Source organism: Anomaloglossus baeobatrachus, chromosome 2 (assembly GCF_048569485.1).
Source record: "Anomaloglossus baeobatrachus isolate aAnoBae1 chromosome 2, aAnoBae1.hap1, whole genome shotgun sequence".
In the NCBI taxonomy this organism is placed as follows: domain Eukaryota; kingdom Metazoa; phylum Chordata; class Amphibia; order Anura; family Aromobatidae; genus Anomaloglossus; species Anomaloglossus baeobatrachus.
The window spans coordinates 101,615,402-101,634,425 of record NC_134354.1 but is presented as its reverse complement, the minus strand read 5'-3'; the positions used below and the strand labels follow the sequence as shown (position 1 = coordinate 101,634,425).

Below are 19,024 nucleotides of genomic sequence, written 5' to 3'. Positions count from 1 at the left end.
TATTTGTCCACATCTGAGGGACAGAGATCTGGCTGCTGTGTGTAGACGGTGGTGAGTAGGGTGTCCGTGAAAAAAATGCAGGTTTGTGAGGAAAGTGTAGGCGTAGACATGATGTTGCCTTCATCCAACGTTGATGCTATCGATGTCTGAGAGAGCTGTACACACGCACTTATTTCCCCTTCCAAACCAAATGACGACCTACCAAGCAAACTGCCTGTTGCGGTTACAGTGGTGGAAGTTGTGCGTGGAAAACCAGGTGTGACAGCTGTCCCCACAGTCCTAGAAGATGAAGAGCGCGCGGATGCACTTGAAGGGGCAGGCGGTGGATGGTTCGCTCCGCTAGACCGCATTGCAGCACGGTGAGCTTCCCACTGGGACATATGATATTTATTCATGTGACGATTCATGGAAGAAGTTGTCAAACTCCTGAGGTTTTGCCCTCTACTAACAGAATCACGACAAATTTTACATATCACATGATTTGGGCGATCTTTTTCTATGTCAAAAAAGGTCTAGGCTAGGCAAGGCTTAGAGGGCATGCGACCTGCTGAGCCCCTCCGACTAGTGCTCAGAGGCAGAGTGGTGGCTGAGGATGCAGTTGTAGACGTGCTACCAGTACTACTCCTCTGTCCAGGAAGGCGCAAGGTAACTTCGTCGTCAGTAGCATCCTCCTCCACCGCCTCTGTTGACCTCCTCGAGTGCCTGACTGTGGGTTGACAGTAGGTGGGATCTAGAACTTCCTCATCAAGAGTTGTGTTTGCACTCCCCTCACCCTCAGACCGAGCCTCTTCCTGACGTGAACCAATATTTAAGTTGTCATCCCAATCTGGTATCTGCGTCTCAACGTTATCAGTATGTTCCTCATTGTCTATAACAACAGGTGTTACAGTTTGTGAATAAGGGTCAACATTATGCTCAGAAACTTGGTCCTCACGGCCTGAATCAGAGTCACAAAGGTTCTGGGCATCACTGCAGACCATTTCCTGGTCTGTACTCACTGTAGCTTGGGAGCAGACCTCTGATTCCCAGGCTATAGTGTGACTGAACAGCTCTGCAGACTCAGCCATCTCAGTTCCACCATACTGTGCAGGGCGGATGGAGACTTCAGAGCTGGGAGAAAGCAAGTGTGATTGGGATGACAACTTAGAGGACTAGTGTTTTTTGGATGCGGTAGTTGAGGTGGCGGAGAGGGCACTTGTTGCACAACTTGAGATCCATTCAAGCATTTTCTTTTTTTGGCCATCATCTACCTTTGTTCCAGTTGTTCGTGTCCGTAAAAAAAGGGAGCACATCGGATTGTCGACGGTAAGTAGTAGACATCTTACTTTTGCTGGAAGATGGTCTATCTTCAGCAGATGTTAATGGAGCTTTGCCACCTTCCCCACCGAGAAACCCATTTTTTCCTTTACCAACACGCCTCTTCCCCTTCCCACCAGCATCTGTCATTTTGCCACTCATTTTGATTGCGACAAGATTGTGCACTTAAAATGTGGTAGTAAAAATTCAGAGGTGATGTAGATTGCAGCAGTGGTCTATCTTTATTAACAGCAGAATAAACAACTATAATTATCCCTGACAATGCAACTACGGCCCTTAAACTGGCAGCATAGTTTGCTAGTATAATGGCTTAGTAACAATGAGTTTGAGTGTGCAATGCAGAGATGCTGCAAATAGATTTGCACTAGTGGGACACTAATGGAAGTCCAACAGCCACTTTTAGGATGCCACTAAGTTTACTCAGTGTTTGCTAGTATAATGGCTTAGTAACAATGAGTTTGAGTGTGCAATGCAGTGGTGCTGCAAATAGCTTTGCACCAGTGGGACAATAATGGAAGTCCAACAGCCACTTTTAGGATGCCACTAAGTTTACTCAGTGTTTGCTAGTATAATGGCTTAGTAACAATGAGTTTGAGTGTGCAATGCAGTGGTGCTGCAAATAGCTTTGCACCAGTGGAACAATAATGGAAGTCCAACAGCCACTTTTAGGATGCCACTAAGTTTACTCAGTGTTTGCTTGTATAATGGCTTAGTAACAATGAGTTTCAGTGTACAATGCAGAGGTGCTGCAAGTAGATTTGCACTAGTGGGACACTAATGGAAGTCCAACAGCCACTTTTAGGATGCCACTAAGTTTACTCAGTGTTTGCTAGTATAATGGCTTAGTAACAATGAGCTTGAGTGTGCAATGCAGTGGTGCTGCAAATAACTTTGCACCAGTGGGACAATAATGGAAGTCCAACAGCCACTTTTAGGATGCCACTAAGTTTACTCAGTGTTTGCTAGTATAATGGCTTAGTAACAATGAGCTTGAGTGTGCAATGCAGTGGTGCTGCAAATAGCTTTGCACCAGTGGGACAATAATGGAAGTCCAACAGACACGTTTAGGATGCCACTAAGTTTACTCAGTGTTTGCTAGTATAATGGCTTAGTAACAATGAGCTTGAGTGTGCAATGCAGAGGTGCTGCAAATAGATTTGCACTAGTCTGACACTAATGGAAGTCCAACAGCCACTTTTAGGATGCCACTAAGTTTACTCAGTGTTTGCTAATATAATGGCTTAGTAACAATGAGTTTGAGTGTGCAATGCAGTGGTGCTGCAAATAGCTTTGCACCAGTGGGAGAATAATGGAAGTCCAACAGCCACTTTTAGGATGCCACTAAGTTTACTCAGTGTTTGCTAGTATAATGGTTAGTAACAATGAGTTTGAGTGTGCAATGCAGTGGTGCTGCAAATAGCTTTGCACCAGTGGGACAATAATGGAAGTCCAACAGCCACTTTTAGGATGCCCCTAGGTTTACTCAGTGTTTGCTAGTAATAATGGCTTAGTAACAATGAGTTTGAGTGTGCAATGCAGAGGTGCTGCAAATAGATTTGCACTAGTGGGACACTAATGGAAGTCCAACAGCCACTTTTAGGATGCCACTAAGTTTACTCAGTGTTTGCTAGTATAATGGCTTAGTAACAATGAGTTTGAGTGTGCAATGCAGTGGTGCTGCAAATAGCTTTGCACCAGTGGGACACTAATGGAAGTCCAACAGCCACTTTTAGGATGCCACTAAGTTTACTCAGTGTTTGCTAGTATAGTGGCTTAGTAACAATGAGTTTGAGTGTGCAATGCAGTGGTGCTGCAAATAGCTTTGCACCAGTGGGACACTAATGGAAGTCCAACAGCCACTTTTAGGATGCCACTAATTTTACTCAGTGTTTGCTAGTATAATGGCTTAGTAACAATAAGCTTGAGTGTGCAAAGGGCAGGAGGGTACAGTGGCAGGGTTGTGGGTCAGTGTACAGGAAAGGAAGCCTCACTTTCTATCCCTCCTAATGGGGAAATGCTGCGAGGAAGTCCCTGACCTTAGCTACACAGACGCTGTTATCTGTAGCTGTTAAAATCTGTTTCCATGGACCTGACTGTCACCTATGGCTCTGAGCCTGCTGTTATTAGCCCTTATTAGCCCTTACAAGGGCCCTTACAAGGGCCCCGGCAGTCCTCCCGGCCGCGCCAAAGATGACACCACCCCCGGTGCCGAAGATGGTGGCGCGCTTGATGACGTCGGCCCCGGCAATCCTCCCGGCCGCAACAGAGGCGACGTCCGACTGGAAGTCGGCACCAGCAAAGACGCCGACCGCTCCCCAGTACCCGGTCCTGGCTGAGGGACAGCCGGAATGCCCCTGCAGGGCGGCAGAACAGGCCGCGTGTCAGCGGAGCCCTCCACTTAACATGAGGCCGGTCGTAGCCGGCAGTGAGGGCATCCGGATGATCCAAGCCCTTGAGCAGGAGGAGGCGAAGCACGGAACCAGTGCTCTGTATTGGGAGCAGCAGCAGCTGAAGACCGAGATAGCGGCCGGAGAGAAGCAGAAGGCTGAAGTGCTGAACCGTGCATACGGTGAGAAGGACAACCTCTGACAGGCCACCTTCCGGGTGCGGGGCCCTACTTATCAAGGACAGGTCCGGCATTTTAACCCCCAAAAGGAATGGGGTTTTATATACAAGCCGAGCCTGGAGGCCGAGATATTCGCTTCCCGGAGAGATGTGTCTCCATACCTACCGACTGGCCACCCGGATCTAGACCTGGAGCCCGGAGAGTTGGTCTCATATACCCGGCACTGCGGAGACAGGGGGCGGTTCACCCTTGATGTAAAGAGGTTTGTGAAGGTTGCACCTCCACCCCTCTCTGCCATCTCCAAGCACCGCAGATGATGATTGAGGTAACATTTCCCGGCTACCCCAGTTAACCCCCCAGTTGAAACAGTTTATCAGTTTTAAAATGACCATGGCTTTTAGACTGGAAAAGCCAACCCAGAAACTTTTGGGCTTTGTAAATAAATTCCGATCACCCTTCTTGACCCGCCGCAGTCTCTGGAGAGGCTGATTGGAGGAAGGGCCTGCGGTAGAGTAGGCCGAGGCCCAGTCACTACTGAAACCGGTGACTACCCTCCAGGACAGGGGCCCGTGACAAAGACTGCCGGGAAAAGAACTTTTTACCCGGCCCGTATGGGTGTCACCCGGACCCGTTCCTGGACTTGGGCAAAGGGGTGTGCACCAGTGCTTAGCGGTGGCACCAAGGAACAGGTTGTTTTGGGTGGGGACGCAGCAAGAAGGTGGTCCGGTCCATCTCGTTCCGTTTGGTTAAGCAACGGTCAAGCTATGTGCCTCCCGTAAAGGGAAGAAATGTTCCTCCGTTATACTTGTTATTGTTTTATTTTTCCATTCCCCAGTTGCTGAACAAAATAAACGGTGGTGGTCGGACAGCCCGCGGACGGCCTGTATTTAACCAAGGGGGAATGTGACGCCCTGGCAAAACCAGGTAGTCACACAGTACAGGCCCCCGCATAACACCTCTCCAACACAGGGTTAAACCAGCCGACAAAATCCTAGTCACCCCCTCAGGGAAGGACAGACACACCAGTGGGCGGGACATGGTGGAAGGAAAACGCCCACCTAGGGGTTTGGAGAACCCGGGGTGGGAAAACAAGCAGTTAAGCTCAGTCAGCTGAAGTGAGAAGCTCAAGTTGACAGGTGTCGGGGTTGGAGCCCCGGCGTACTGGCTAGGTGGCAGACAGTGGTCAGTGCCAGCAGGAGATAGGAAGACGGCTGCGGGAGATCCGAGGTGGACTGGGGCAGGGTTGTAGCCCGCCGGTACCGACACCGGAGAACCAACCAGGAAACCGTGCACAAAGGGGGTACTTGGACCCTGAAGCCAGGACCGGCACCAACGGCCTAGCTAATTATGCAATTGAGGGCAGGATTTTAGGTCCTATCCCAACCTAAGTCCCGAAAAGTAGACAACCACCCACCGAGAGGGATAGGGCATCCGCCAGGGCCTGGTACATCCCACGGGTCAGCGTCAGATGGGCACGGCTCCCAACCAAAGGACCGGGAGCGGACTCCCGTGTTACACACCGGGAAGTCCATCACAGAAAACACAAAGTGCAGAGGAAAGGGACATTGACCACCGGGTGTGGGACCAGAAATACACCCCTGGCCACGGCAGCTGGCCACCATCACCTTGGTTTACCAAAGGACTTGTGTGATTTATTCAACCGTTAGTAACATCCCTGGTCTGACCGGGTGCGCCGGCCCCTGCCGTTACCATCCCCTGCACAGAGACATTGGGCCCCGGGGCATCCATCCTTGCCCACGAGGGATTAACATCCAGCTGGCAGCCCATCGCCCCCGGGAGTCCCACAACAGCAGCGGTGGTGCTACACCTCACCACACACCGTGGATGTCGTCACAGACAGTTTTCAACAACATCCATACAAATACGTCCCCTTTAATTCGAAGTGTCCGCATGACCCCCCGGGTCCAGTAGAGTCCCTCGAGCCATACCGCAGATCCGGATCCGAGCAGCATCGGCTGCTGGCATGGTGGCGGCACATGTCAATTGTTTTTGCCATTTGGGTTTGCACTGCAAAGCTGAGTTTTTGCTCTAATTTCTGTCACAAAAAAGCTGCAGTTTGAACTGCATAGTGCGGTTTAGAAAACCAAATTCCCATAGACTTTGCTTGAAAAGCAGAACACATCCATTTTAGCATTAAACGCTGCAGTTGAAAAAGCAGCAAAAAAGCAGGTAAAAAGCAAAGTGCATTCTTACCCTTAATCTAAGTTCCATGACCCTACTCATATAGTCACCCACTGCTGTCTTCATCTTTTATCGTATCAGTGTTTCATGGAGTGAACTGGAGGTGACTCTTCAATGCAATTCTATGAGAACCATATTCAGGCCTCGTTCTGGCTCTCAAAGAGAGCTTCCGTTATAACTTTTGACTTCCGGACAGTCAGAAGCTGATGGTCACAAATGGCACAATAGGACCAGAGCGGCGCCTATAAAAATTTCAAACTCAGAAGAGTGAGTATAAAGGGTGCTTTACACGAGACGACGGATCGTGCGATGCATCGTCGGGGTCACGGTTTTCGTGACGCACATCCGGCATCGTACACGACGTCGTCTCGTGTGAAACCTCTGAGCGACGCAGTATCGCTCACAAATCATGAGTCGTGTACTCGTCGCTCAGTTTCATAATATCGTTTATTTTTCCTGCAGCAGGTTGTTCATCATTCTCGTGGCAGTGTGGCGCCCTAGCCTAGCCAGGTCGTCACAAATAACATACAAACACCGCCACCCCATTAGACAGGGACATCAGCCAAACAAAAACCTTGTTGCCTCCCTCCAGTGTCTGATGTCCACACCAGGTGGGGCGGAGCTAAGCGGTTGGCTCCACCCACCGAGGAGTTCACAGGCCTGGAGGCGGGAAAAGTGACAGAACAGTGTTGGAGTTTGAAGTGAGAGGAGTGAGCACTTGGGTGTCTGGGTTTGTGGCCCAGGCACTGACAGCAAGGTTGGCAGATGGTGGTGGACGTCTGCAGGAGTGGTGGAGCAACGCGGAACCGTAGGACCGGGGACGGGCGACGGCCCGCCGGTACCGACCGGGGAGCGAAGTGAAGCCAGCACACACAGGCAGGGCCATCGGACCCCAACCAGACTTGGAGCCGCCGACAATAGTCAGATCCGAATGTGACTGGAACCCCAGGGGTTTCACAACAGCAAAAGTCCTGATTGAAGGCAACAGCCCACACCGTGAGGGTATACAGCTACCGCCTAAGGCTAGAGACCCAAGGGCCAGTGTCTGCAGGCAAACGGGCTCCTCTGGTACCCATACACCGAGGAGCGGACTACCGTTGGGAATCCATAGTAGTCAGAAAGAGAACATTAAGGTGCAGGGAAAGACAGCCGCCATCACCTGTCCGGGGAGAAGCACTGCAGCCGGCTGCGGGACCCGTCCATCCAGCCGTTTGGTTTACCAAGGACTTTGTACCTTTCTTGCTGAGTGAGTACACCCGTGCCATCCGGCACCGCGCCGCGCTGTCCCTGCAACCCTGCACCTCACCGACCCTGCCTCCTCCCCACAACATCACCGGGCCCCGGGACCACCGACCCCTACCCACGGAGGGGGAAAACAACATCCCAGCTGCTCCTTACCATCGCTCCCGGGATCCCCGTCATCAACAGCGGTGGTGCCTATCTTCACCACGACCCGTGGATGGCATCATGGACTAAATGCCCCAAACCAACCACCCCTTTCACTCACGGGCGAGGAGCGCTGCTCGAGTCCCAGGATCCGGCCCACCGCTCGAGCCACCGAGCAGCAGCAGCAGCCGCAGCAGCGCCGGACCCGAGCGTTAGCGAGAGCGCAGCAGCGACGGCGTCCTCCCCGCCCGCGACAGCAGCACACGGCGCTCCGTGTGACACCACGGGAACGATGAACACAGCTTACCTGTGTCCCGTGGCTCCCGCCGGCAGTGCGGAAGGAAAGAGGTGGGCGGGATGTTTACATTCCGTTCATCTCCGCCCCTACGCTTTTATTGGCCGGCCGCTGTGTGACGTCACTGTGACACCGAACGTCCCTCCCCATTCAGGAAGTGGACGTTCGCCGCCCACAGCGAGGTCGCTCAGCAGGTAAGTACGTGTGACGGGGGTTTCACGACTTTGTGCGACACGGGCAGCGATTTGCCCGTGACGCACAAATGACGGGGGTGGGTACGATCGATTGTGAAATCACACAATCGGTCGTCCCGTGTAAAGCAGGCTTTAGGGTACGCTCATACTAATGTCTAGCTAGAGTATATAGATAGCACTCACTCCATTGTTATATTATGGGCAGTGCTGATCAGCGTTTTTTTTTCTCTCATGCCGATTCAGCATGAAAAGAAAATATCTGAATGCTGCAGTTGGCAGCGTATATCGGACGGCACACTTATTCAAGTCTATAGGTTTGGGCAAACTATTGGACTGCAATCGGATGTCATCCTAGTGCAGTCCAATTTACACTGATACAAACAATGGAGAAGATGGAAAAATTAAGCTCTCCATCCTCTCCGCACCTGTGATGCAATTCTCGAGTGCAAAAGAATTGGATCACAGTAAAATGACGCTCTGCTCGCACTCGCAGCAGAATTTGAGCAGAGTCTTGTTTACATAATCAAGCCAATTCTCTCGCATGAGAAAATACACGCTTGTATGAGCAAACCCTAAGGGTAGAGAGCCCAGATTAAAAGCACCACTCCAGTAGTTAAAAAAAATTACTAATTTATCTGACCATAATACTAGGGAACACGGATGGCAAAAACCAAACACAACAATTAAAGGGAACCTGTCACCATATTTGGTGACTATAAGCTGCGGCCACCACCAGAATGCTTCATATAAGAGCCCAGGCCGCACTGTATAACTGTATAAAAACACATTTATAATACTCACCTAGGGGGATGGTCTGGTTTTATGGGTGTCGCTGCTCTCTGGTCTGGCACCTCCTCTGTCTGGTCCAGTGCCGCCTCTCCGTGGCAATAGCCGTCCTCCTTCTGAGGCCTGTGTGCATGACTCATCCTACGTCATCCACACTAGCCAGCATTGAGGTCCTGCACAGGCATATTTTGATCTGCCCTGCTCAGGGCAGATCAGAGTATTGTAGCGCGCATGCGCTGGCAGTCTGTAACCTTTCCTCGCGCCTGCGCATTACAGTACTTTGATCTGTCTTCAGTAGGGCAGATCAAAGTGTGCCTGCACAGGACTGCAATGCCGGCCTGAGCTGGAAAGAAGGAGGACGGAAATTGCAGCAGAGAGGAGGCCCCGGACCGGAGATCAGCGACACTCATTGGACCAGACCACCCCTACCTTGGTGAGTATTATAAAAGTGATTTTTTCGTTATACAGTGCTGCTTGGGCTCTTATATACAGTATTCTAGAATGCTGTATATAAGAGCTCAGTGGTGGGGCTCACAGCTTATAGTCCCCAAATCTGGTGACAGGTTCCCGTTAACAAAAATAATCAGATCCTGACTAAAGTATGGGCAGGCAGCTCACCATCATAGAATCCAGTTTCAAATCTTTATTGGTTTAAAAGATTCTTTAGGATATTGTGAGACTATCTTAAAATTAAAGCTTTACCTAAAGGGGACCATGCAACATAACAATACCAAGACAAGAATGAATAAAATCAGTTGGACAGATAAATAGTATAATAACGAGACAACCAATCCGTCTTACCAAATCATTTTGTTAGAATTCTAGGAATGTGGATAACCAGACAAGTTCGCTAAGTCACGGTCATTTGGGTCCAGTAAAACGGAGTAGCAAAGGTACACACTAGTGATGAGCGAGTACTAAAAAGCTCGGGTGCTCGAAGCTCGGGCCGAGCCTCCCAAGATACTCGTGTACTCGGCCCGAGCAACGAGCCCAATGTTATCCTATGGGAGACCCGAGTATTTTTGTGAAATGACCACCGGCAGCATGTAGAAACCCTAAAAATGGCACAAAAGTCTCCGAAGAGTGCTCAAATGACATGGCAACAGCATGGGGAAGACCCCTTGAAGCATTTATCACTCAAAAGTCACAGCTGTGAACAATTTAGTCCGCGTTTTACGCCATTTTTACGGACTCACCAGAAAACCTTCCAAAATGACACCAAAATGAATTTTCATGGCGGAAATGTTAAGGGCACATAACCAATAGTGAGATAGAGCTAATGTATGTTACTTTTTGAGATTACTACATGAAAGATTTTACGTAAAACATTGTGTGGCACTCCGATGTCCCTGAGAAGAGACGTACATGAAGGCCTCTGAGTCTAATGTGCCCATTTTGAGGAAGTGAGTCTTTGTAGTATTTTCCTTTGCCAGGGCAGTCCAAAATTGTGAGGTTCACCAATGCCCCTGCATACAGACGTGCATGATGGCCTGTAAACCTGAAGTGCCCATTGGAAGGAAGTGGGTCTATTGTAGTATAGCCCTTAGGCAGGGCAGCCAAAAATTGGGAGGCTCCACGTTGTCCCTGGATAGAGACGTGCATGAGGGCCTGTAAACCTGAAGTGCCCATTGGAAGGAAGTGGGTCTATTGTAGTATAGCCCTTAGGCAGGGCAGCCAAAAATTGGGAGGCTCCACGTTGTCCCTGGATAGAGACGTGCATGAGGGCCTGTAAACCTGAAGTGCCCATTGGAAGGAAGTGGGTCTATTGTAGTATAGCCCTTAGGCAGGGCAGCCAAAAATTGGGAGGCTCCACGTTGTCCCTGGATAGAGACGTGCATGAGGGCCTGTAAACCTGAAGTGCCCATTGGAAGGAAGTGGGTCTATTGTAGTATAGCCCTTAGGCAGGGCAGCCAAAAATTGGGAGGCTCCACGTTGTCCCTGGATAGAGACGTGCATGAGGGCCTGTAAACCTGAAGTGCCCATTGGAAGGAAGTGGGTCTATTGTAGTATAGCCCTTAGGCAGGGCAGCCAAAAATTGGGAGGCTCCACGTTGTCCCTGGATAGAGACGTGCATGAGGGCCTCAAAACATTAAGTGTCCATTGTCAGGAAGTGGGTCTTTTGTAGTATAGCCCTTTGGCAGGGCAGCCAAAAATTGGGAGGCTCCACGTTGTCCCTGGATAGAGACGTGCATGAGGGCCTCAAAACATTGTTCCCATTGCAAAGGAGCGGGTCTCCTGTCGTTGTAATGTCCATTCTGCAAAGAATGGGCGAAAAAATTTACCACTGGGGGTATACCTGAAACAAAGGCCTAACTCTTGTAACGGTCATCATGGTGGCACATGAGGAGAAGGAGGAGCAGTCCAGCGATTATCCAAAGTCCAGAAGTGTGTACCCATGGGTGACTGGAGGTACATGGCAAATTCCCGTTACAAACTTTAAATTCCGCTCTCATTTGCTGGTGGTGTGGTGAAGTCTGGCCCAATCCAACCCTTGTTCATCTTGATCAGAGTCAGCCTGTCAGCATTTTCAGTTGACAGGCGGGTGCGTTTATCTGTAATGATTCCACCTGCGGCACTAAAAACACGCTCTGACAAAACGCTAGCGGCAGGGCAGGCCAGGACTTCCAAGGCGTAGAGAGCCAATTCATGCCACGTGTCCACCTTGGATACCCAATAATTGTAAGGCACAGAGGAATGTCGGAGTACAGTTGTTCGATCTGCAAGGTACTCCTTGAGCATCTGGGCAAACTTAGGATTTCTTGTGGCACTACCCCGCACCTCAGGGGCTGTGGTACGTGAGGGGCTGAGAAAACTGTCCCACATCTTAAAGACTGTTCCCCTACCTCTGGCGGATTGGACTTGTGCCTCTCTCGGCTGTACGCCTTGGTTGTCCACTGATTCCTGACCTATGCCGCTAGCGTTTTGTGAGGGGAATGCTTTGCCTACTTCCGTGACTATGGCCTTCCGGAACTGCTGCATTTTGGTTGACCTCTCCGCCTCGGGAATAAGAGACATAAAGTTCTCCTTGTAGCGTGGGTCTAACAGTGTTACCAACCAGTAATGATTGTCGGCCAAGATGTTCTTAACGCGAGGGTCACGAGACAGGCAGCTTACCATAAAGTCAGCCATGTGCGCCAGACTCTTAACAGCCAGGACTTCAGTAGCCTGACCAACACGTTGACTGAACATGCTGTCCTCCTCCTCCTCCTCCTCCTCCTCCTCCTCCTCCTCATCTACCCTGTCCTCTGGCCAGCCACGCTGAACCGAGGATATGACTGGTGTGCATGTCATATCCTCAATTTGGCCGGAGATTTGCTCCATGTCTTCATCCTCCTCCTCGTCATAGTCCTCCACTGCACGTTGTGATGAGACGAGGCTGGGCTGTGTGTTATCACCCACACCCACTACTGTTTCTTGCTGCAACTCATCGCGCTCCGCCTGCAATGCATCATGTTTGGTTTTGAGCAGAGACCGTTTTAGAAGGCAGAGTAGCGGTATGGTGACACTAATAATGGCGTCATCACCACTCACCATCTTGGTGGAGTCCTCAAAGTTTTGGAGGATGGTACATAGGTCGGACATCCATCTCCACTCCTCAAGTGTTATGTGTGGAGTTTGACCCATTTCCCGACGGTTTAGGTGATGCGGGTACTCAACAACTGCCCTCTTCTGCTCACATATCCTGACCAACATGTGCAGAGTTGAATTCCAATGCGTGGGGACATCACACACCAGTCTGTGAGCCGGAAGATGCAAACTGCGCTGAAAGCCGGCAAGGCCGGCTGAAGCAGTAGGTGACTTTCGAAAATGTGCAGACAGGCGGCGAACTTTTACCAGCAGATCAGACAGCTCTGGGTATGACTTTATAAACCGCTGAACCACGAGGTTGAGCACATGGGCCACGCATGGAACATGTGTCAGCTGGCCTCGCCTCAAAGCCGCCACCAGGTTCCGGCCATTGTCACACACGACCTTTCCTGGCTTTAGGTTCAGAGGTGTGAGCCAGTGATCTGCCTGCTGTTTCAGAGCTGTCCACAGCTCTTCTGCATTGTGGGTTTTGTCACCTATGCAGATTAGCTTCAGCACAGCCTGTTGCCGCTTCGCCGAGGCAGTGCTGCAGTGCTTCCAGCTTGGGACTGGTGTGGAGGGTACAGTGGATGAGGATGCGCAGGAGGAGGAGGAGGCTGAAGAGCATGACATTCCGGAGCTGTAGAGTGTGGGTGAAACACTGACTGAGGTAGGGCCTGCAAACCTTGGTGTGGGAAGGACGTGTTCCGTCCCTCGCTCAGACTGGGTCCCAGCTTCCACAATATTAACCCAGTGTGCCGTCAACGAGATGTAGCGGCCTTGCCCACAAGCACTTGTCCACGTGTCTGTGGTTAGGTGGACTTTGGGTGAAACAGCGTTGTTCAGGGCACGTGTGATGTTTTGTGACACGTGGTTATGCAATGCGGGGACGGCACACCGGGAGAAATAGTGGCGGCTGGGGACCGAGTAACGTGGGACAGCTGCCGCCATCAGGTCGCGGAATGCTTCTGTCTCCACCAGCCTAAAAGGCAACATTTCCAGCGCAAGCAGTCGCGAAATGTTAGCATTTAGAACTGTGGCATGTGGGGTGTTGGCAGTGTATTTGCGCCTGCGTTCAAAGGTTTGCTGAATGGATAACTGAACGCTGCGCTGGGACAAGGACGTGCTTGATGATGGTGTTATTTCTGCGTAGGCAACTGCAGGTGCAGGACCGGAGGAGGCTTGTTCGCAGGCAGCATGGACAGGGGATTGGCTCGCATGCACAACCAGCGAAGACGTAGCAGTGACATTAGCAAGCACTGCTCCTCGACTCTGTTGTACTTCCCACAAAGTCGGGTGCTTGGCTGACATGTGCCTGATCATGCTGGTGGTGGTCAGGCTGCTAGTTTTGGTACCCCTGCTGATGCTGGCACGGCAGGTGTTGCAAATGGCCTTTTTAGAATCATCTGGATCCAACTTAAAAAACTGCCAGACTCGGGAAGACCTAACATTTGTACAGGCACCTTGTGTCGTGTTGTTGTTCCGGGGAACGGTTGCCTGACTTCTGCCTGGAGCCACCACCCTGCTTCTTACTGCCTGTTGGGATGCTACGCCTCCCTCCCCCTGTGCACTGCTGTCCTCGCTCTGCATATCCTCCTGCCAGGTTGGGTCAGTTACTGGATCATCCACCACGTCGTCTTCCTCTTCCGCACCCTGCTCCTCCTCCTGACTTCCTGACAATTGTGTCTCATCATCGTCCACCCCTTGTTGAGACACTTTGCCAACTTCGTGAGAACGTGGCTGCTCAAATATTTGGCCATCTGTACATACGATCTCCTCATGACCCACTTCAACATGAGCTGGCGAGAGGCCAGAATGTGCGAATGGAAACGTGAACAGCTCTTCCGAGTGTCCAAGTGTGGGATCATTAATGTCCGAGGACGTGTACTCAGCCTTGTGGTAGGAAGGAGGATCAGGTTCTGAAATGTGCGGTGCAGTATCACGGCTACTGACACTTGACCGTGTGGAAGACAGAGTGTTTGTGGTGGTGCCAATCTGACTGGAAGCATTATCCGCTATCCAACTAACAACCTGTTGACACTGGTCTTGGTTCAAGAGCGGTGTACTGCTGCGGTCCCCAAGAATTTGGGACAGGACGTGCGAGCGACTAGATGTGGCCCTTTGTTGTGGCAAAATTAGAGCTTGCCCACGACCTCGGCCTCTGCCTGCACCACCATCACGTCCACTTCCTTGTTCCTTGCCAACGCCCTTGCGCATTTTGCAATGCTGTGCTGACGTGTATTCACTAGACTTGGGCGTTATATCAAAGTTTGTGCAAATCGTGCACCTTTACGCTGCCACCGACAGGCACACACGTGCGGTTTTTAAATGCAAGCACGGACGCACTAAGAACCTAACACAGGTTTTAGGAGAAAAAATTAATGACGAGAACTCTGACACTATCAGCCACTGCTGACTGACGTGTATTATACACTACACTTGTGCGTTATATAATAGTTTGGTAAAAACGCACACAAGTGCACCTGTACGCTGCCACCGACAGGCACACACGTGCGGTTTTTAAATGCAAGCACGGACGCACTAGGAACCTAACACAGGTTTTAGGAGAAAAAATTAATGACGAGAACTCTGACACTATCAGCCACTGCTGACTGACGTGTATTATACACTACACTTGTGCGTTATATAATAGTTTGGTAAAAACGCACACAAGTGCACCTGTACGCTGCCACCGACAGGCACACACGTGCGGTTTTTAAATGCAAGCACGGACGCACTAGGAACCTAACACAGGTTTTAGGAGAAAAAAATTATGACGAGAACTCTGACACTATCAGCCACTGCTGACTGACGTGTATTATACACTACACTTGTGCGTTATATAATAGTTTGGTAAAAACGCACACAAGTGCACCTGTACGCTGACACCGACAGGCACACACGTGCGGTTTTTAAATGCAAGCACGGACGCACTAAGAACCTAACAGGTTTTTAGGAGCGACAATTGCTGAGAAGTCTGACACTATCAGGACTGTTTTAGACTGTGTACACCAGCCCCAGATATGATGAAGGCTGGTATACGGTCACCACTAGGAATGGCTATATACCCTGCCTGCCTGCCTGCCTGCCTGTATACTGCTACAATAGTCCTGACAAGGACTCTTTTGGTCACTAGCCTGTATTCCAACCTGGCTATACCCTGCCTGTATACAGAAACAATAGTCCTGAGAAGGACTCTGCTACTGTACTCCGACCTGGCTATACCCTGCCTGCCTGTATACAACTAGAATAGTCCTGAGAAGGACTTTTGGTCACACTGTTTGCAGCCCTGCTACGGAAATAGCTATAAAGGGCCGCAAACCTTTCCCTGAATCAGCGACACTCTCCCTGCACTGACTGTCTGGATAGCTGTGAGCAGAGCACAGCGCGCCCGCCGGTATAAAGGCTCGGTCACGCTGTCCAGGCCGGCCAATCACTGCAATTCCACAACTAACAGGGCTGTGGCATTGCAGTGGTCTGCCAGCCAATCCCTGCATGAGGGCTGGCTCTCAAAAGAGCGCCAACATGCAGAAATGAAGACCACGAGTACAGCACGAGTATCGCGAGATTACTCGGTCCCCGCCGAGTAGACCGAGTACAGTGATACTCGTGCGAGTACCGAGTAGTAACAAGCATGCTCGCTCATCACTAGTACACACACATAAATACTGGATGCTAAAATTAGGATACAAGACAATAAGAGAGTTACATTTTGATTGCGCTCAAAAAGCAGTTTCTGTCGATTATATCAGAGCCCGAGGTTAAGTAATCCTTGCGTTTACGGAAAACCATATAAAGATATACAATTTGTACTCACGTAAAGTAAAATGTCATCCAAACTTGACTAATAAAATGGAAAAAGAAAAATGTTAAAAGCTCATCCTATTAATATTATAAAATATTCATGGGGGAATAGACGGGGATAGAGTAACTGGATTTTTTACAATGTTATGTCATAGACATAAAACACAAGGTCCTGTCACCAGCTCAAAGGTGGCCAATTTTTGCTCTTCTTTTATTCCTGTTACTCACTTGAGTCATCTGTTTTGTTTTTTTTTGTTTGTTTGTTCTAAATCAGTTCAAGATATAAGTGTGCCGCCCCGGCGCAGACCAGGGTGCTTGGATCCAGGGTGGTAATGGCTCAAGGGGTCCGGACCCAGGCTCGGCAGTCGCTCCGATACTTGAAAGGGGATTATTTACAGGGGAGAAGTTTGTGACACCAGCTGCGGGTTGCGATAATGGGAGTACCGCCACTGCTGGAAGGAGTACCGGGGCAGATGGTGTGAAGCAGCAAGGTGTCAGTCCCTCCGCAGGTAGGGAAGGCCCCGGCCTCTGGGGTTTTTGGTGGATACTGGGGAGCGCAGGGTACAGGGAACCAGAGTGCTCACTGTGGGTAGTCATGGAGCAGGATGAGGATTATAAAGCAGACAAGCAGACTCTCACACTGAAGATAAACCAAAGTCTCTGTGCATCACAGTTACTACTGGGAGCCCATCCAGGTGTCCGCTCCCACCGGTGTCACTTGGTACTCCGGAGCCACCTCCGTGCACAATTTAGTTCTCTGTTGTGGCCCCTTGGCTTGAAGCTGTTGGGGCCCCGCTCACTATATTTTAGTGTAGCTGTGCTCTTGATTGCTGGCAGTATGGATTTTAGTGGGCCGCGTTACTGGAAAGCCCTATCCCCCGCGGTGTGCTGTCGCCTTCAATCTCTGAGCTCTTAGGGAAGTTCATAGAGAGACTCTCCCTCCCAGGTTAATTATCAGGACGTTGAACTGGCTTCTGACCTAGGGTCCTGTACCCCGTCGTTCTCGGTACCGGTCAGTTCTTTTGGGTTTCTGATGCTGACAGTCCTCCTAGACTATGTCTGTTGCACCCTTTCCAATGTCACTGCCACCGGTCCCCGACTCCTCTGGTCCCAGACCACCATCTGCGACCCAACCTTGGTCTAGCTCCCCGGGAGCTACTACTCCAGCTCCTCACTACTCTCTTGCTTCTTCCCTCCCACCAGTCTGCCTGACCCCCAAGGTGGGTGGCCCTATTCCATCTTAACCAACCCACTGGTGTATCTGACAGGTCATGATGTGAGGTGTGAATGGAATTTATAATGCTGATGGTAGTGACACCGGTTTCTTAGGAACCTGGAACCATGGGGGGTAGGCCTTTTACCCTGGGTAAGGATGCAGTACCCTGTGGCACCCTGATATATTCAGGGGCGCCACATAATGGCCTTTTTAGATAGTGCTAATTTTTATGGTATTTACTTTACAAGTGGGGTGATGCTCACAGATTCTGTAGGGGAGTATATTTAGACTACATTCACACGACCATTCCATTTTTGCGGTCCACAAAAAATGGTCCTGTTTTTCCACGAATGCATCTGTGTAGCATCCGTGTGACAACTGCATCCGTACTGTTCTATTCAGTATACAGTCCGTGTGACATCCGTGTGACTTCCGTCTTTTTTTGGGGACCGCAAAAAAAAACGAAAGTAGAGTTACATGCAGTCCAGGGAATCTGGCCAGATGCTGGTCTCCATATAAAGTCTATGGGGAACAGAATCTGGCGCAAAGGGGTAGGAGCAAGCGCTACATACTCACCGATCACTGGCACGGCTGTCACACTGCTCCTGCGGCAGCTCTTTGTTCTTCCCGAGTTAGTGCGGGCAGATACTGACACACTGCAGTGCGAGCAGCCACGAGGCTGGCTCGAGAGCGGGACACAGACTGCAAGGGCATCCAACAGAGGTCACACAGAAGTGCTTCTGTGCGGCTTTCAGGATTTTACGGACCCATTGACTTCTATTGAGTCACGGGCCGTTATTATGGAATAAAATAGGACATGTTCCATAATAATGGAACGGACATACGGCATCCGATCTGTTTTTTTGTAGGATCGGATGCAGACGGAAGTGCTTCCGTGTGCCATCCTATCCTACACAAAAGACATTGAAAAATAGTCCTGTCATTAGGTCCGCAAAAAAACAGGAACTGACTGGGACAGACGGAATGGTTGTCTGAATGAGCCCTTAGGCTGCTCTGCATTTTTACCATGTGAGTAATGTCTCCTTTGAAAAGACAATTAAGTTATCACAAAATAAAAAGGCCCATTTCTCTTTTTAAGATAAAGAAAAAAAAGGGAGAGCAGAGGGAATAAAATAAGAACAAAAACTGACGATTATTGACCTGGTAACAGGTCCTCTTTAAGATGAAGGTAAATTATAAGAGCTAATAGATGTGGTATTCTCCATTTTTGTTTCAAGTCTGCCTATCTTTCCACTCAAACTCAAATTAAAGGGGATTCCCATCACTCCTAATTGGTGGGACCAACAGCAGCCACCCTCTGCGCAGAAAACTGCAAACTAGGTAAGGCTATAAGCGCACTTTGCGTTGAGTTACTTGCAGTTCTAAACGCATCCTCTGGCAGAAATTGTCTTTGTCAAATTTATTTGTGACCACAAAAACGCTATAAATACGCTTGCGTTTTTACCGCGTTTAAGCCGTGTTTTTACCGCGATTTACATGCTTTTTCATTGCTTAAAGTATGATGCATTTTGACTACAAATAAATACACTACTAAATAAAGTTTAAACATTCAAACACTATGAAAAAAAAGGAAAAAAATGATAACAAATATCATGATTAAAATCACACACAAAATAGATTATTTTATTAAAATGATAACTGTGTTCCAATATTTATGTATAAAATAACGT

At 49.8% G+C, this 19,024-nt stretch overlaps 1 protein-coding gene across 3 annotated transcripts in view; it reads right to left on the bottom strand.

Moving 5' to 3' along the window:
• The window catches only part of CORO6 (coronin 6), a 219,436-nt gene that overhangs the window by 145,459 nt on the left and 54,953 nt on the right, over positions 1-19,024 (bottom strand). The window lies entirely within an intron of this gene.